Source organism: Anopheles coluzzii, chromosome 2, assembly GCF_943734685.1.
Source record: "Anopheles coluzzii chromosome 2, AcolN3, whole genome shotgun sequence".
In the NCBI taxonomy this organism is placed as follows: domain Eukaryota; kingdom Metazoa; phylum Arthropoda; class Insecta; order Diptera; family Culicidae; genus Anopheles; species Anopheles coluzzii.
The window spans coordinates 12,550,550-12,566,659 of NC_064670.1; the positions used below are offsets into that span (position 1 = coordinate 12,550,550).

Below are 16,110 nucleotides of genomic sequence, written 5' to 3' on the forward strand. Positions count from 1 at the left end.
TTGAAGCGATGCGTGTGTCGTGCTGCGAATAGTGTGGATAGTTGTCGAGAAAAAGCAAAGAAAGTATTTCCGTAGCAAATATCACAAAGCACATACAAACACCGTCGCGCCGCTCTCGCCCAACGAAGTATATGAACGGTGGTGAAGAAATTAATCATCTTCAAGAAAACCCTAGCAAACACCTGCTGCTGTACCTTTCCTCCATTCTGGTACAACTATCTGCGATCATTTATCATTGAAATCAAGTGGTGTGTGGATCGTCGGGCACTGCGGGCGAGAAGAAGGATCGCCACGGTTTGGCTTCGGTGCCCCTTTGAATGGTGTGTTTAATCGTTGTGAGATTACCCGAAATTCAAGCTCCGAGATTTTAAAGATCCATAAATTGTCTGCCTTTATTTTAGCTGAGCGCAAAGAATGATGTCATTGTCTGAAATCCGGATAGTCGGATTTTGTAGTGAGCCCTTCTGACGTGTGCAAGCGTTTGTTTGTTTTATTCCTGAGAATGATTTAAGTACGTCTTCTCATGCTCCCATTCCTTTAGGCTGCTCTTTTGCTTGCGACTGGTGTCTTGAAACGTTAGACGTGTGTGTTTAGTGTTTATGTTAAAGTTCGCGTGGATATAAATGCATTTTGGCGAGGGGTCAGTGAACCGCCTGGCATATACATCATAACATTTTTATGGACAGTGTATGAGCAGTGAGTTTGCTTTGGTTGCGTAAGCTATTCGTGAAAGGCATAAAGCAATTCTAAGTACTGTTAAACATCATCTAAACCCCTCGATCTTCGTTAGGTTCATGAAGATCTTCGTTTGACTCATCACTTTAAAAAGATGACTAGAATAATCAGCATGCATGCATGTCTAACTGAAAAGGTACTGATGCACTCACAGTAAGTCAGACTAACCAGACCAGCTATCCGGGTCAAACATGTGTGTCTTCCGGTGAGAAATGGTGGCAGCAGGTGTGCAGGGAGATGGGCGTTGTGAAAAAATGGCTATAAATAACAAACCCATCAAAAATGGTTCACTTTCGCTAGAATCGGTTTTTCTTTAACCCTACGGTGCTATTCTTTCGGGAGATATTGTTTTGGCCGTAATGCTTGGGTACGCTGCTGGCGATTGTAAAACACTCCAACACCCCGGGGAGTAAGCATAGGGACGAAAAATTATTTATAAGCATTTAACAAAACAACCTCATTCACAATCGTGTAAAACATCGTCCGGCAATGTGGCAAGTGGCAAATTGATGGTCTGCGCCACCATGTTGGACACTTCATTCGCCGGGAGAACTAGATACGGGAGATCGGTAAAAATCACTGTGGGAAGTCAGTTGCTTAGTGCGGACTGTCGTAATGATGTTTGTTTACTCTTTCGCTTGACAACCACTCGTAAAACTCCACATCCTGCATGTGCCGATTATCATGTAAACAGACGATAAACGTCGGGCGCCAAATAAACTTCCAATAAACGCTTAATATTTAGGTTTATTAATTGCACGCTTTGGTGTGGAGTTTAGAGGGACAGAGCCGCTTTTTATCGGTTAGTATAAACACTAATTTCGTGATAAATATAGATTTTCATTCAACTTTGGAGATACGATCTAATGAAGGAGATTAGGATTGAGTTGTTTCACTAATTGATAGATGATGTGAGTTCTTTATACATTAAATTAGAGTTGAAAAAGATACATTGTTACAGTTTATAAAAGTTACCGGTTTTCTATGAGCGTGGGCTATAGATGACGACATCTTTGGAAAATCATTGTTTCTCTTGTGAAGAAGCAAATTGAATGAATCATAGAAATTGTTCGATAAAAATGCTGGTTAAATCATCAATAATCTATGTATATTCTAAGAAGGAACACAATTCAACAAAACTATGCTTAATGATCGTATCAATGCAAGTTCATTCGTTTCCAATCTTATTTACGATCCTTCTTTAATTTTCACTCATCTTAATCTTATCAGAAAACAACAACAACAGCAACAACAACAAAATACACTTGCATCAATAATATGCAGCATTTCCCACCCTTAATTAAAATAATTAAAGCACTTTGTAGATCAGTCCCACTGCCATGATTATGCGTCAGATAAAGTTGCGGTATGGCTCATTAACAAAATTGAGTGTACACACAAGTTAGCATCCAACGGCCACCTTTCTCCCAAAGAAAAAAAGAAAAAAAAAACACGATGTGCGACAAAACCCGGGGTCCACGCGAACCACTTTATCTCGCCCAGAACAGTGTGTTTAATGTCAGAGCAAACTTTACAGCACCATAAAGTAAGCAAACCCACTGGCAAACCCACCCCAATCAGTGTGCTGCTGCGGGTTCGCTGTCTGTCGCCGTACAAATGGCTGCGTGCAGTTGATTTGGCTTCGGAACGGAACGGAATCCTGCAGGAGGTGCACCCAAATCTCTGCCGTGTGGTCGAAAGGCAACAACGGCATGAAAACACGCCCAAATGATTCCCCCCACCCCCCCCCCCAAAAAAAAAGGAACAGCAAAGAAATTAATATCTTTCAACACTCCCTACCCCAGATCCCTAATTGGAGCAGCATGATCAACGATCCTCACACGATCCTCCAGCCGGTTGGAAGCGTTTTTTTTTTGGAAGTTTCAGGATACAAACACATCGGGTACACAAAAACCCACAGAGACGGTCCCCAAATCAGTAATAATATGCATGCGAGAAAACAAAATGATAATCATAAAACAGCAAACTGGAACGGAATGCCTTCATCAAAGGTGTTTAATTTAATGCGTACCGAGTACAGACAGGTTCAGTTAACTTTACGACCAATTCGCTGATAATGACACCTCAGCCTGTAAAAGACAGAGAGAGAGAGAGAGGATGGAATGTGCGTGTGCGGACGGTTCGGGGTCGGTTTTATGCTTCCAGTATACTTTCCGAGGAATGTATTTTCTTTCGCGCTTCGTTTCGATTCGTTACGCTGCCCGCTTTTGTCAGGTCGTCTTTTGAAGCGCGAAATTAAATTTGTCGATCGTCGATTTTGCGCACTTGCGCACACATCCGGTGCGCGAGCTGCAGTTGAAGCGCCACCACGATCAACTACATTCCTCACGCTTTTGCAGACAGGCAGGCGAATTCTGGTGAAACGATTGGTGCGATCTTTTTTCTTTTTGCCACTGCAGGGACAGATGGCATCTTTAATATTCGCGAAGCCGCGAAAGAGGCTTCCTGTTTGGGCTGGTGTGGCCTTTCGCTACCGAGAATTCGGTACCCCTGCGCCCGTTCGAATTGCAGCCGTGTTTTAAACGGGCTGGGAAAGCCCGTCGGGAAGATGCATCGTGTATCGCCGCGGTTTGTACAATAAATTTCAATTTGCATACAATGGAACCATTTATGGGCATGCTTTTGGCACCCAGTGTCTGTTCTGCGTTCTGCGCGATAGTTGCATGGAAATAAATCGTGTGTGTATGTTGTGAAGTTAATTCAAAGCTGGTTTGGTTGCAAAAAAATGGAACGAAAGTATCGCTTATTGGGTGGCGGCCGCAGTCGTGGACGAGAGTTTCCCATTTTCCCAAATTTATTGCCAAACGGGGGTTTGAGCCGGCCTTTGAGAAATGTGTGTCAACTTCATTGGGCCTGAAATTCACTTGCGAAGAGGGAGTAGACAGTCAGACATTTAGTTTAAATTATGCGTTGCATTTTTCCGTCACATGCTTTAGATAAGGCAGGTGGCCCCCCAACCTTTGTGGACAAAAACCTGTGTACGAATCCAAGTGAATTGAGCAGTTTAAACCACCCTTAATCAGCGTGCTGCAAGTATGTGTATTCTGTTATTTTCGTTTTAAATTAGGCACTACCTTTCTCGAACCAGTTTATTTCAAAGGCGTTTTGTGCTGAAGACGCCATTGAACTCGGTGGAGGAAAGCATTTTCCCCCCTCTCTATTCCACAAAACCGCCTCTCAGTCAGTCTGGTCACCGTCGCGTAACCTGATCTTCAGCCGTCGGCTGATTAAGTGATAGTAATCTTGTCGCAAGCCGCGAAAAACTGCTACAAATCCTTCGAAGTTACGAGATATAGCGCAGGGACTGCAGGTTCGGGGTTCCGCAGGAACGGTGCCGTCCGCGATGCACCCCGACGACGACCTTGGCAGGCCGTGCGGGACGGGTTTTTTGGTATCTTAATTATCCAAATTCAACCCTCCCCCCCTCCCACCAACTCACTCACACACCGGCATGACCCTTCCCGCCTGGAGGTTCGATGCGTTTGATTCCCAACCCAAGTGCCCAAGTCACGGGTTTCGGTTACTTTCACCCCGAAGCACATTACCGTTCCTCGTGTACCTTTTTTTTACGCACCCGGTACACGATGAAATGGTTCAATCAAGGTTTTTTTGGTCCTCCTTCCAACACACTCCATTTTTATCCAATCAGTTGTGGTGGAAGAAATCGGCAACGTCAACGCCAAAACGAGAAGCGTTGGAGGGTATGATCGTGCGAGGGGTTTTTAAATTTTTATTTGCCGAAATATAACAATCAGAAACTAATAATATTTCTGACGATACCCGTGGCGGCGGGTTTCTCCCCCTTTCGGGTCGTGATATTGGGCTGGTTGGGCGAATGGGTGATTACGGTTGAGTCGCAGTCTGTTGGCTCAATTATGATTGAGGCTTTTTTTTTTCTTCAGTTTTGTGCTTTTATATTGTAAAGTTGTCTTCTTTTCTTCTTCTTCAATTGATTTGTTTGGCAACGCACAGTAAATGCTAAAATGGTGTAGTGTATGTGCTGTTAACTGCTGTTCAATTGTAGGGAGTTTAGTAGTAGCATGTGTAATGATTCTTTTGCTATGCGAATTGCATACATTTAGGCGAGTTTTAAAGCAATGATCGTTTCTATCCACAAAGTGCTAACAAAATGTGCAACACACTGTCCACATCCGCAAGGCGCTGCCTGTACACCACGAAAGTAATCGCGATCCGTTACGGGTGACGATTTTCCCTCGCCCCACCGGTGCACACCGCACAGCGCCTACACCAGGGCAACGAAGATTGATTAAGTACGCAAGGTTTTCGGTACAACAGCAACAGCAACGACAAAAAAGAAGGTAAATTTCTGTCACTCATTTGCATAAAGTAGTGTAGTTTACGATAATAGCCCGTCACGCATCAGGGGTCCCAGATGAAGCCGGCGTGGTGCTGGTACGATTGAGCGATACCTGATGCCTTCATTTGCGGGCTCCCAAAACCAACGACTGCACTGCACTCCACAGAGCGTAGGAACCTTTCGATTGGGGCGTTTTCGGTGCGCACGCTTATCCTTGTTGCGGGTCCGAGGTGCGATGCGACAGCCGTTTAGGCACGCAAACTGAATCCGGCTGCTAATCGTTGCCATCAGCCGTGGTTCTGTGTATAGAATAACACGCACGGCTACGATCTGTTGTGCCGAAGGAGGCAGCGTGAAAGTGTGTGACGCGCGAAAAAAGCGCACCAGCCGGCTATTTGACTGTGTCGTAAAACATTTTACGACATTTTAATTACCGATCAATTGAATAAAGCGATCCGGTGCAGCCTTCTCGAGGGCGTTTCGAAAGATGAGCACCGGGAGAGAGGGTAATGCCAGGACACAGGATCCGGTTGCAGTTTCGGTGCAAGCGCATTAAACTGCAAATTGCACGGGCATGGTTGTTGAAACCTTTCTTTCGTCGGTGCCTTTTTTTGTTTACAATTCGTTATATTGTCTGACCCCCCAAAATGCGCTCCAGATTCGCCGGTGCGCAGCGGCAGCCAGCCAGCATTAATAATCTCCGTGCGAAAAGCTTGCCTTGGAACGCCCTCGCTTGCGCCGACATCTCTGCGGAGGCGTAATCGTTCGGCCGATATTCGAATGGTAACAGAATCCAACAGCCACCACCGGCGACGACGACCGTCGATGCTGTAGATCACCGGGCGATACTGGAAACGAGATCACTTCCATTGCGTGCTCCCGGGGAAGGATGACTGTGGCGTCGAATCACTGTGAACGGGAAGGGAGGGAATTCCGCCCACACCGCAACCCACACCCATCGGTGTCCGAGCGATCGTTCGCAACCGTGTACGGACATGTTGTAAAGCCCGCGCTACGATCGGGCGAACACTGATTTGTGTTCCGGTCTGCGGAGCGCGAGCATCCAGGGTCGAGAGCGTGTATGGATGGTTGTTTTATCAGCATTTGATGCAGCTGACTCCCTTCCGAAACGATCGGTGTCGGTAGGTTTTGGGAGCGATGGTGGGATGCTTGTTTTTGCGTGTGACATCCGATCGATCCGAGCCGAGATGTAGGTCGAAGCGAGCTGTTTAGCTCTTCCGATGTTGTCACAGTCACACAAGTAGGACGGTTAATTATGGGTTTGTTTTGGTGCATAATTTACGCTGCTCCAATATCAGGCGATCGTGGTTGGAATATCATGTAAGAGCGAACAGGAGGAAATGCTTCGATGTCGATGAAGGTTATGGGTTAAATAAAACGACTTTTAAGAGTCTAAATGCCGGAAGACGTTGTGTTGCTATGGAACAGTCCTACAAGTGTTAAACCATGGAAGGATTATCACAAAAAGTTTAGTATAAAATTGAAGATGAGTTGTAACATACAGGGTTTTCCTCGGGTGTTCATAGTTGTGGGACACTTCCTAGACTCTTTCTTATTGGAAGTGAACTTCATATGTTGGAAATTGGACTCTATGTCACCCTTTTTGGGACAGGCTCGTTGGAAATTCCTATTGCATTTGTCCAACAAGGATGCTAGAGAGTCCAATTCCCATTACAATAAGTTCATTTCTTGTAAGAAAGAGTCAATAAAATGTCCCACAGCTATGAGGACTCCTGGAAAACCCTGTAATGTATCATGACTTATTGGAGAAATGTGACAATTATTCTTTGATCATTGAGGAATCTCATCCCGTACTGATTTTCCTTTCTCGCTTCAATTTACGAACCTGAGATCGGATCTTGTTAAGTGCATCCCGGGCGGATATCGCCATAATCATTACCGACAGACAGCAGCAGCATCATTATCATTACCGAGGGTGCTAAGCTGGGCGGAAATTACCTCAAATGGCCTCCCTAACCAAGCGCACCCATTGCAATGAAAGCAAATCGTACACGATCGCCCATATGATCATGATCATACACAGTTAGTGCACAAATTAATTGACTCCCAGAGCTACCACCACGGAGCCGGGTCCATCAAACGGGGCCGGTCCAACACGCATACCTACAAAGGCTGCGCGTCTCCTGGGTGCAGTTCTTTTGCGCTTTCCACACGCCACCATAAACACATCAAAGGCGCAAAGGGCTTGCGAGCGGGGAGTTTTTGTGTGTGTGTTGTTGCTCGCTTTCCGTTTTTCTTTCTCCCCGTGTGTGATTTGCTGCATTCATTTTCCCACCAACCCCCACTAGCTGCCACTAGTTAGCACCTGGTTGGCTGGCCAGCCCGGTCGTGTCACTTGCATGGCACCACTAATAGGTAGCACTAATGCTGCTCAATTTGCTGTGTGCATTAAAGTTACACTTGTTTTGCGTGTTTAGCTGTCCGCTCGCCAGCCGCCGCCTGCGGTGCCAGCCTCTCGTGTCCACTTTTGGGGCCGTTTGTTTTTTTTTTGCTATTTGGACCGCTTCCAAATGCACTTCAAACGCTGGTCAGGGGGGGTTTGCTGTGCACTAACAGGCGTAACGAGCCTGGCTGCAGCATGTTCGACCTAGGTGGACAAACGCGACGGGTTTCCAAATTTGTCGAGCGCGCGCTCAGAGCTCGTGCAGCTGATAATTGGCTGTGGAGGTGGTGGTGGTGGTGTTGTTGCTGCCAACGCCTATGCCTATGCACACGAAAGAGTGGAGTCCGGTGGCTTAAGAGATGTGCTCCGAAACGGTGGCGGTTCCCCTAAGGATGGAAGGAATTTAGCACTCGCCCGTTCGCTTCGGTTTCTTTGGCCTTTTTTCTCTTTAAAGAAACATAGAAAAAAACGAGGAAGAAAAGAGTGGCAGAAATTAATGAACCATGCAATTGGCACAACCGGGCTTCACCGCGGTAGGGAGGCCCGTTTTGGATAAACAATGTCGAGTGACTATTAATTTGACGCAGGCGAAGCCCGCGTGCGTGTTGCGTGGTGATGCTGGCAAGGGGTCAAACTCTTTCTTTTTCCTTCTAACTGACCGTCACTGTTTAGCCAGCCAGATAATTTGACGCCGTACGATGTGAATGTGAATAAATAATATGTGTCAGAGCGCGCCCGCTCGCGTGAAGTTCCCACTCAATGCGGATGTCACGCTGCCGGTGCGTATGTGGCGCGGAAAGTGCAGTGGCGCGTGGCAACGGCTCGCACACGGTGTCACGGTGCATTGAGTGAGCGAGCGCTTGGAGGTGACGAATGGAATGGCACCCGGTTCCGCTTCTCCCGCTTTTTGTTGTCCGATCCGAGGGGCTTAATTGTGGATTAGCTGTCATGTTGAATAATTTATGCTCACTTTGGGAGGGAGGGATGGCACACGGTGTAGTTGTGCTCGCTTCTAGTAAACACGCAGCTGTGTTGACGGATTTTGTTTACCCAATTGGGAACTTAATCATTGTTGGAGTTGGAAGTTACAAAAAAAAAGGAAAAAAAGCACAGGCCTGTTGTTGATTTGGTTTTGATTGAGCGCACAGCTATGAAACGCATAATTAGCACTCAAGGACGGATGGTTTGTACGATATGTTTTATTCAACAATGGGATGATATGTATGTGATAAACAGAAGCTGTGATTTCATGGAAAATTAGAGAGGTTTTTTTTACATCTAATTGAATGCATGCAAAATGCATAACATGCTCGAATGCAAATCTGTTTATATTGTACAATATTTAAATAGGAAGAAAACAGATCAGAATTGCGGTCTAAAATGACTTAATTAATGTTGCTGTGGGTAATGGGATAAAAGTGTTAAATGTATTATTTGTTTGCATCACTACTTTGCAACGAGGCTTTCATGTTCGACCTTTCATCTTAAAAAAAAATAAAATAAAAAAATGCACCAAAAGCCTATCCAGCCACAGTAAGGTTGTGAAGGGGAATATAAGCAACAAGCAACCAATTCCCGTGACACATTCATTTTACTTAAAGTCCGCCGCGAACGTTAAAAAGTGCACGTATTTCCCGCCTGGCATCTCCCTGTTCGATGCTGAAGCAAAAGATGCAAAAGCCAGGGAACAGGGAACGAAACTCCATTCCCTCTGTCTCTCTCTCTCTTTCCTTAACCCATCCACCGAGGTTTCTGAATGCTGGTCACTTTCGTGCCGCCCCATTCGCTCGCCCCGCCGCACAAGTTTTACACTAATCAAGTGCACGACGCAAGTGCCTCTAATCCGGATTATCGAAAATTTATGTCCCTGTCAGTTGGGGATGGGGAAGGCCTCCGCGGTAGACAAGGCACACAGGCTGAAGGCGTCGTTGTATGGTGGTAGGGCGGTCGTGTTGCTGCTGTTCCTCTCTCTGGGTTATCGTTTTCCCTGTTTTACGCGTGATGACTTATTCCATCCGTTTCCTTTCCACCGGAGAATGACGGTGGTGTGGAGTGTGGGGGAACGATAGCAGGAGGAGCATGGTTGCACAGATGCAAACCCGAGCGGACCATGATCTAGGCCAGAAGCGGTAGCGATATTGGGACGACTTCCGAAACAACCGTGTGCCGCTCTTCCGCAGTGCTCCCGCGGTGCTGTTTATTTGCATTTAATCAACAACATCAACAACAGTGCCAGCCAGGGGGCGAGAGGTGCAAATGGGGAGAGAGAGAGAAAAAAAAACACACACAACAAATTAAAGACACGCGGTGTCTCGACACCTCTTCGGGTCGCGTGTGGAATTTGCGCCCTTTTTTTGCGCGCGAACCCGCGCGGTGCGTTTCCGAGAAGAAGCAACAGGTGAGTGTGAGCTGCGAAAGAGAGTGAGAGAGTGAAACGCGAACGCGAAGTCGCGCGAGGGAGAGAGAGAGAGAGAGAGAGAGAGAGCGAAAGTGGCAGTGAGAGTAACAGTGAGAGTGGAAAGGAATAGCAAGGGTGTCGAACTCCGGAATTTTGATGTGCGTGAGCGATGGAGGGCGATCCAGATTTTGAATGACTGTTTGGCAGGTAATGATGTGTGAGCGTTCCTATTAATGGATGTAATTGTTTTAAATGTATATAAAGTGCACAAAAAATAAGGTAATCAACATGTGAAGATATATAAAAAAAATTACCAGGCAAACTATAAAATGCAAACTGTACCACGTTGTTTCGAAGATGCAAAGTCAAATGTAGGATGCAAATGCACTTATACAGTTTCGTTTTAATTTTTAATGGAGTATTTGAAATATTTTAAATAAAAACCATGCGCAGCATTTTTGAAATATGTTTGGCTTTAAATGAACTATTTGAATGTTTCAGGTTGCACTTCCTTCAAACTGATATGATGTTTGAAGTTTGTATTTCGTTTTAATCATCTTGTAAAAGCATCTTGCTTGTCTTTGGAGTATTACAAAATTTATTTCAATTTCGCTGAACTGGTTTTCGAACAGCGCATTGGAAAGAAACGCGCAGAAACTTCGTCAGAAATCATTTCCATTCATTTCCATTTGTTCCCACGCAGCGGTTGTTTCAGAATCCGAACGAATTTTATCATGAATTAACATTTGAAACTGAAAATTGAAACAAACAAATCATTTCATCAGACATTGTACGGATAAATTACACACACTTACACAGCTCCATATCTATCTTGTCCTGTTCAACAGGACTGACACACTGAGGACACTGTACCCTGGACCAGTTCTCCTGGAACCGACCTACCTATTCGCCTCAAGCCATCTGCTTCAGCAAAAAGGTTGCGTTCTGGAGCGTCTGCTAAAATTTACATTCACCAACACCGGGGAGCGCTCTGTATAATCGCTAGAAAACAATCCCCTCAAAACAGAAGTAATGGGCTTCTAATGCTTAACCAACCAACCAACCGACAAAATGCTCCCATCTTTCTGCCGCAAGCAAGCGAGCGGCTTTTGTTTTCAAACAACCACAGGCAGCAGCAGCAGCAGCAGCTCCGTCCTTTCGAGCCGGATCGAGTGATCAATCGGAGAGAGAGTGATTGAGAGAGCACTAAGAAACCTACCGACGCCCGCACGACCCGAAAACGCCAGAGAAAGCATCCGCACCGAAAGAGCATCCATCCGGCAAGGGCAGCGCGCGCGCCACGAGCTCCGAGCTTCTTGCTTTTGCCGGTGGCCTCCCCCAAAACCGGGCGCACCGTGGGGTTGTGCGGACCCGCTTATTCGCTCGCCAGTACCAGCCAGTCAGTCCGAATCCGTTGGTCGTACCGGTCGGTTCGGTTGTTCGGTTGTGCGTTCGGGTTAGAGTTAGGTGTCGCTGGAGATAACGCCTTTCGGTAACGCTTCACCATTCGCGGTTTCGACGTAAATTGTGGCACACGCTAAAAAACACTCCGCTAAGCCGGTAAGGAAGCGAACGACTCACCAACGTGTGTGTGTGTGTGTGTGTGTGTGTGTGTTTGGGGTTTATTGTTGCTAGTGATGTTAAACGGCATGTTTTTCGTTCTTCTCTGAGTGTGGGCTGAGTTTTGGTTTCCGCTAGGGAACGTATCCGTTTTATTATCCTGTAATGTCGCGTGCGATGGTTGCTATGGGGCAGCTCCGTTCGGTTTGGGGCGGTGGCAAATGGGAACCCCCCAGATCACTCATATCCGGGCGCACAGTAGTACCCACTCGACGTACGGGCGAACCCGAAAAGCGATGTAATTTAATAATCTCGGTGCCAAATCGGTGCGCCCAGTGTGGCAAGCAAACATCGGGGGTTGACGAAGTAAAAACATAATGACATGCCGAAAAAAGGGGGTAGGGGTGTTAGGCCGGCCTCCGGCTGTGCCACGACACGGGTAGCAACGGCTGGTGGGTAATTTATGAGCTTAAAGGTGACATTTGTTACATCCTAGTAGACGCTGCCGGGTTTTCGTTTTCCTTCACTGCGACCACACCACACCGTAGTTGGTCATGTTTGCACATTGGTGTCAAATTTTTGAAGTTCCTCTCTGTTTCGGTACTGCGTGTGTGTGTGTGTTTGAGGGGGGGGGGGGGGCGGGAGGGTTAAAGTGAGTGTAGAAAATTAGAATATAAAGTGTTCAACATTTCTTCGCCGAACACGTAAGGGAAGGGCGAGCAGGAAAATAAGAACCAACCATAAAGCATGAACCGGCGCTTCTTGACCTAGCGCAAGTGCACGAAGTTCCAGTTGGTGGTTGACTTGGGTATCGCCCCCTCCGGCTGAAATAAACGATGCTTTCGGGGCAATGTTTTTTTTTGTTTTTTGTTGCTGTTTTTGTGGAAAAATAAATTTCCTGATTCTTTCATCGGATTAGATTTCGAAGTGTGCGCGAACAATGTAGCGAAAGAGAGAGAGAGAGAGAGAGAGGGCGTGGAGTGAATCGTGCTTAGCATGCCCGCCCGGCAGCTACTACTCTACTACTGCAGCAGCAGCAGCAGCTCTCCATCGACGAGCAAACCCCGCAGCCAGTTGAAACAATAACGAGCAAAAGCCACTCTTCATGGTCCGGTTTTGGCGGGCGGTGAAAGATGAAAGCGAAAGTGTAGTGTGTGAGCTGGTGAACTTTTATTGCACGACGGGATACTCTCTGCGTGGGGGTCTGTGTGTGTGTGTGTGTGTGCGTGTGTTTAAAGCGATGCGATTTTCTGCGATGCCAGCAGAGCGCTCGGTGATGATGTGGAATGAATTTAGCGGCTTGGCTACGTGTACTTTGTTTTTTTTTTGGTTGTTGTGTTTTTGCCAGCGGGAAAATGTTTCTATTGCTGCTGCTTCGCAGATCATATCCTCCGCGGCGATTCTTGGAATCCGTGTCCATGGTAACGCGCTGCGTTGGATGGAATGAATTGGTACTTCTTTTAAAAATGGATCCATGACGAAGGGTTCTTTATTGAGCGATTTCTTGCCCCCCAAGGGGTGGTGTTGAAGCAGATCAGATGCGCTGCGACACAGTAGTGTGCTTTATTTATATTCTATACTGCCTGGAGTGAGGGTCGCAAAAAAGTGCCGAAAATTGTCACACTGTTTTTTTGGCGGAAGGTGTCGATGGCCGCGCAGAAATTTATGTACCCAGGCCGTAGAACTGACACACTGACGAGCTGATTAAATAAACACACTGCCCATATAGAAGCAACACTTTGGAAGGGGGGCTGTAAAATGTGACAGCGGTAAACATTAGACCCGCGCTTGTGGCAGGGAAATTAAATGAAGCAAAATGTCGGCAACGCGCCCGCTTAATGGAGGCGCCCGGTAAGATGTGACGACTTCAATCATTTTCTTCTTCCTTTGTCACTTTTCTTTTGTTTCCTCTTACATCCTTTTATACGGACATATGCACTTTTTGGATTTGTCGCGGATGTGTCGGTGTGTGTGTGTGTGTGCGTCGAGTTTTACAATTTATGGTTATTTATAACCACGGTGCAATGGCGGGGTCCGCGATGGTTGGTTTAAATTTACAACCCTTATAAAACACCTCGATCGAATTTAAAAACGCATTCTTAATTATATCAACATTTTTCGTTGTTGCTGTTGTTTCTGCTTTGGGGGAAACAGGGAACCACAGGGGGAAACCCGCAGGGAAGGGCAAGGGGAATCACATTCTTCTCTCCTCGCGGGCGACATACTTGACGTGCGCGCTATTTATAATGTGTTCCATATTTTATTTTTGTCTTTGTTTGTGTGTACATTTTGATTGTTTTTTTGTTGTTGCTGTTGTTGCACTCTCTTCTGCAGCAAGATTGTTTTTGATGCACTTTTTGCCCGATTGATTTCTTTACATATTTGCTCCTTCAATGCGTCCTCTTTCTCCCTTATCAGTGCTATCATCTCTGTAAAGGTACAAAACAAAAGAAAAACGACAAAAAACGCACCTTGCAACAAGGTGACAACAAAAGAAAACCGTGCGTGTGTTTGTGCGGGTGCGTGTGTGTGCGCCATGTGCAGTAAAAATGATATTTATATTCCGGCAACTGCTTGATGCACAGTCGGCAGTAACGTGCTGTGAGGTGCGCTGGTGTAACGCAGTGCAGTAGTGCACAGTTCTCCCCACCCGAAAACGGGCACGGGTGGGTTTGCGAAGAGCGGACGGGCGCGCCATTCCGTTCGGCGGGCGTTGATGTGCTTTCCCTGTTAGCATTATTTATAAACAAGTGTGTGCCGTAGTGGTGGGGTGTGGTGTTACATGCCAGTGGCTCCGGGACAAAGCGTCACACTTTTATGATCGTACCACGCCTCGTCCCAACCCCAACGTCCCAAGCGTAAACAGCGTATGCTGCATATGGATGCTGCCTTTCGGCGACGAGCTGTTTTGCTGTGAGTTTGTCAGGAAGGTAAGTGTTAGTGTCAATTAGTGAGGCAGCTGATTCAGGCGAGGGTTTGTTGGTACACGCGATTAGCGATCGCTTTTAGTGCATAACTTAGAATTTTTGTAAAAATGTCTTTACACATTGAATTTGACTATTTGACAGGGTAGAACATACAGGGTTCCCCACGATTTATTGGTTGGTTCCCATCAATTTTTCGTTTCCCAGAAATGTTTGGTCCAATTGTATTGATATCCAATCGGAAAATACCAATAAATTATGGGAACGAACCAAAAATCTGTGGGATACGATCAAAAGATCGTGGGAACGCACCAAAAAATCATGGGAACTGACCAATGAATCGTGGGAAACCCTGCAGGAAAAACATGTACAAAATCGTAGAGACAAGATTTTTTTGTATTATATTTCTCATGAGTTTTCGATTTCATCAAAACTCGTCACAAAAAAAAACGGTATGAACACGAAAAAAAACCTCCATATTTAATGGCTATTGCCCGCATAGTTTGCCTGAGATAAAATTTTTCCCTGAAAACATAGCTTGCATTCGCAACATTTCAAATGTATGACAGGATTTTCTGCGAATAATTTGCCACTAACAATCCGGGATAATACAGGGATGTGTCGCATTCCGTGTAAATGTGTTCTAATTAGCAGCCATCAGCTGGTTCTATTCAAATGAACTAATTTAATGATTGGCAATCAGCATGAAATGGTCAAGCGAAAATGCGTCAGACACAAACGACTTACAATCTGAAGTTCTCATCTCCTCGCAAACCCAAACCTGTAAACAGCGATTGCTGGAAGCGATAATAACGACGCCGCTTCGCTTGCACGTGATACACATCGGGACGTCTTTAAAAGTACTATCAGAACCGCTTTTTTCCACCCATTCCGACTTGTTTTCGTCGAGTCTTGATACAATAACCAGCAGTACAACGGGAAAAAAGCAACGACAGAAGCACACAATATGTTGTTTTCCGAACCATCCATTCTGGTATTGTAAACTTCCTCCTTGCTTTCCCTGCTATGTTCCTGCTATGTGCCGCACCGGTTCCGGGCGTAACGAAGCATTATAGCACTTAGAGCAGTAGATTCACTTTAATGTGAATACGCGCACACACACAAACACTCTCTTTGCTCCGTGAGCATCAATACCGAACCGTTCAGATTGACCTTGGCTTCCCTTGGCCACAGGGAGGGGACCGGACGAGGGGACGAGGTGGAGTCATGCTCAAACAGTGCAACGTCGTCACATCGCACTTGCCTCGCACTTCTGCAGAAACTTTCCGTTAGGTGCAGTTTTACCCCGGCGTGCAGTTGCACGCAAGGCAAGCGCATGCTGTTTTCCAGGAAATTTGAGCAATCCGATCCTACGCTGGATCCTTTAAACGGGGCAGTGGCGCACGTAAGAAGCCCGCGGTACAGCCCGCTGTACCGGTGCTTTTGCAGCGTTTTTCCGCCAGAGACACGTGCCCTGCAGCATGCTCGCTGGTGGGGATGCCATTTCCTTGCCATTTTTTTCGTTGCTGTTGCTTTCAACAAAGTTTGCTTTCCCACTTCCTTGCCGTTTGCTCTTGGTATCCGCTCTTTTTGCATTTTTCTTTTTGCTGTCGTGCCCGTATCATTTATATTAATGAAAGTTTCTACGAGTCGTGAACGTCGGTTATAAAGGAAACGCCTTCCCAACGCTGCGCAGACTTGAAAGGTTTGGTGACCCGTTTGGGCTTCA

The 16,110-nt window shown here is 46.3% G+C and overlaps 1 protein-coding gene across 4 annotated transcripts in view; it reads left to right on the forward strand.

Annotated features, from left to right (window-relative positions):
• Positions 1-11,041: 11,041 nt before the first annotated feature.
• The window catches only part of LOC120948986 (cardioacceleratory peptide receptor-like), a 52,052-nt gene continuing 46,983 nt past the window's right edge, over positions 11,042-16,110 (forward strand). The window contains exons 1-2 of one of the 4 annotated variants that reach the window (XM_049605195.1): positions 11,042-11,457; positions 13,876-14,387. The gene's annotated coding sequence lies outside the window, so the exon portion shown is untranslated. The remainder of the gene's footprint in view (positions 11,458-13,875; positions 14,388-16,110) is intronic. The other 3 variants (XM_040365899.2, XM_040365900.2, XM_040365901.2) reach the window with 3 other exon arrangements.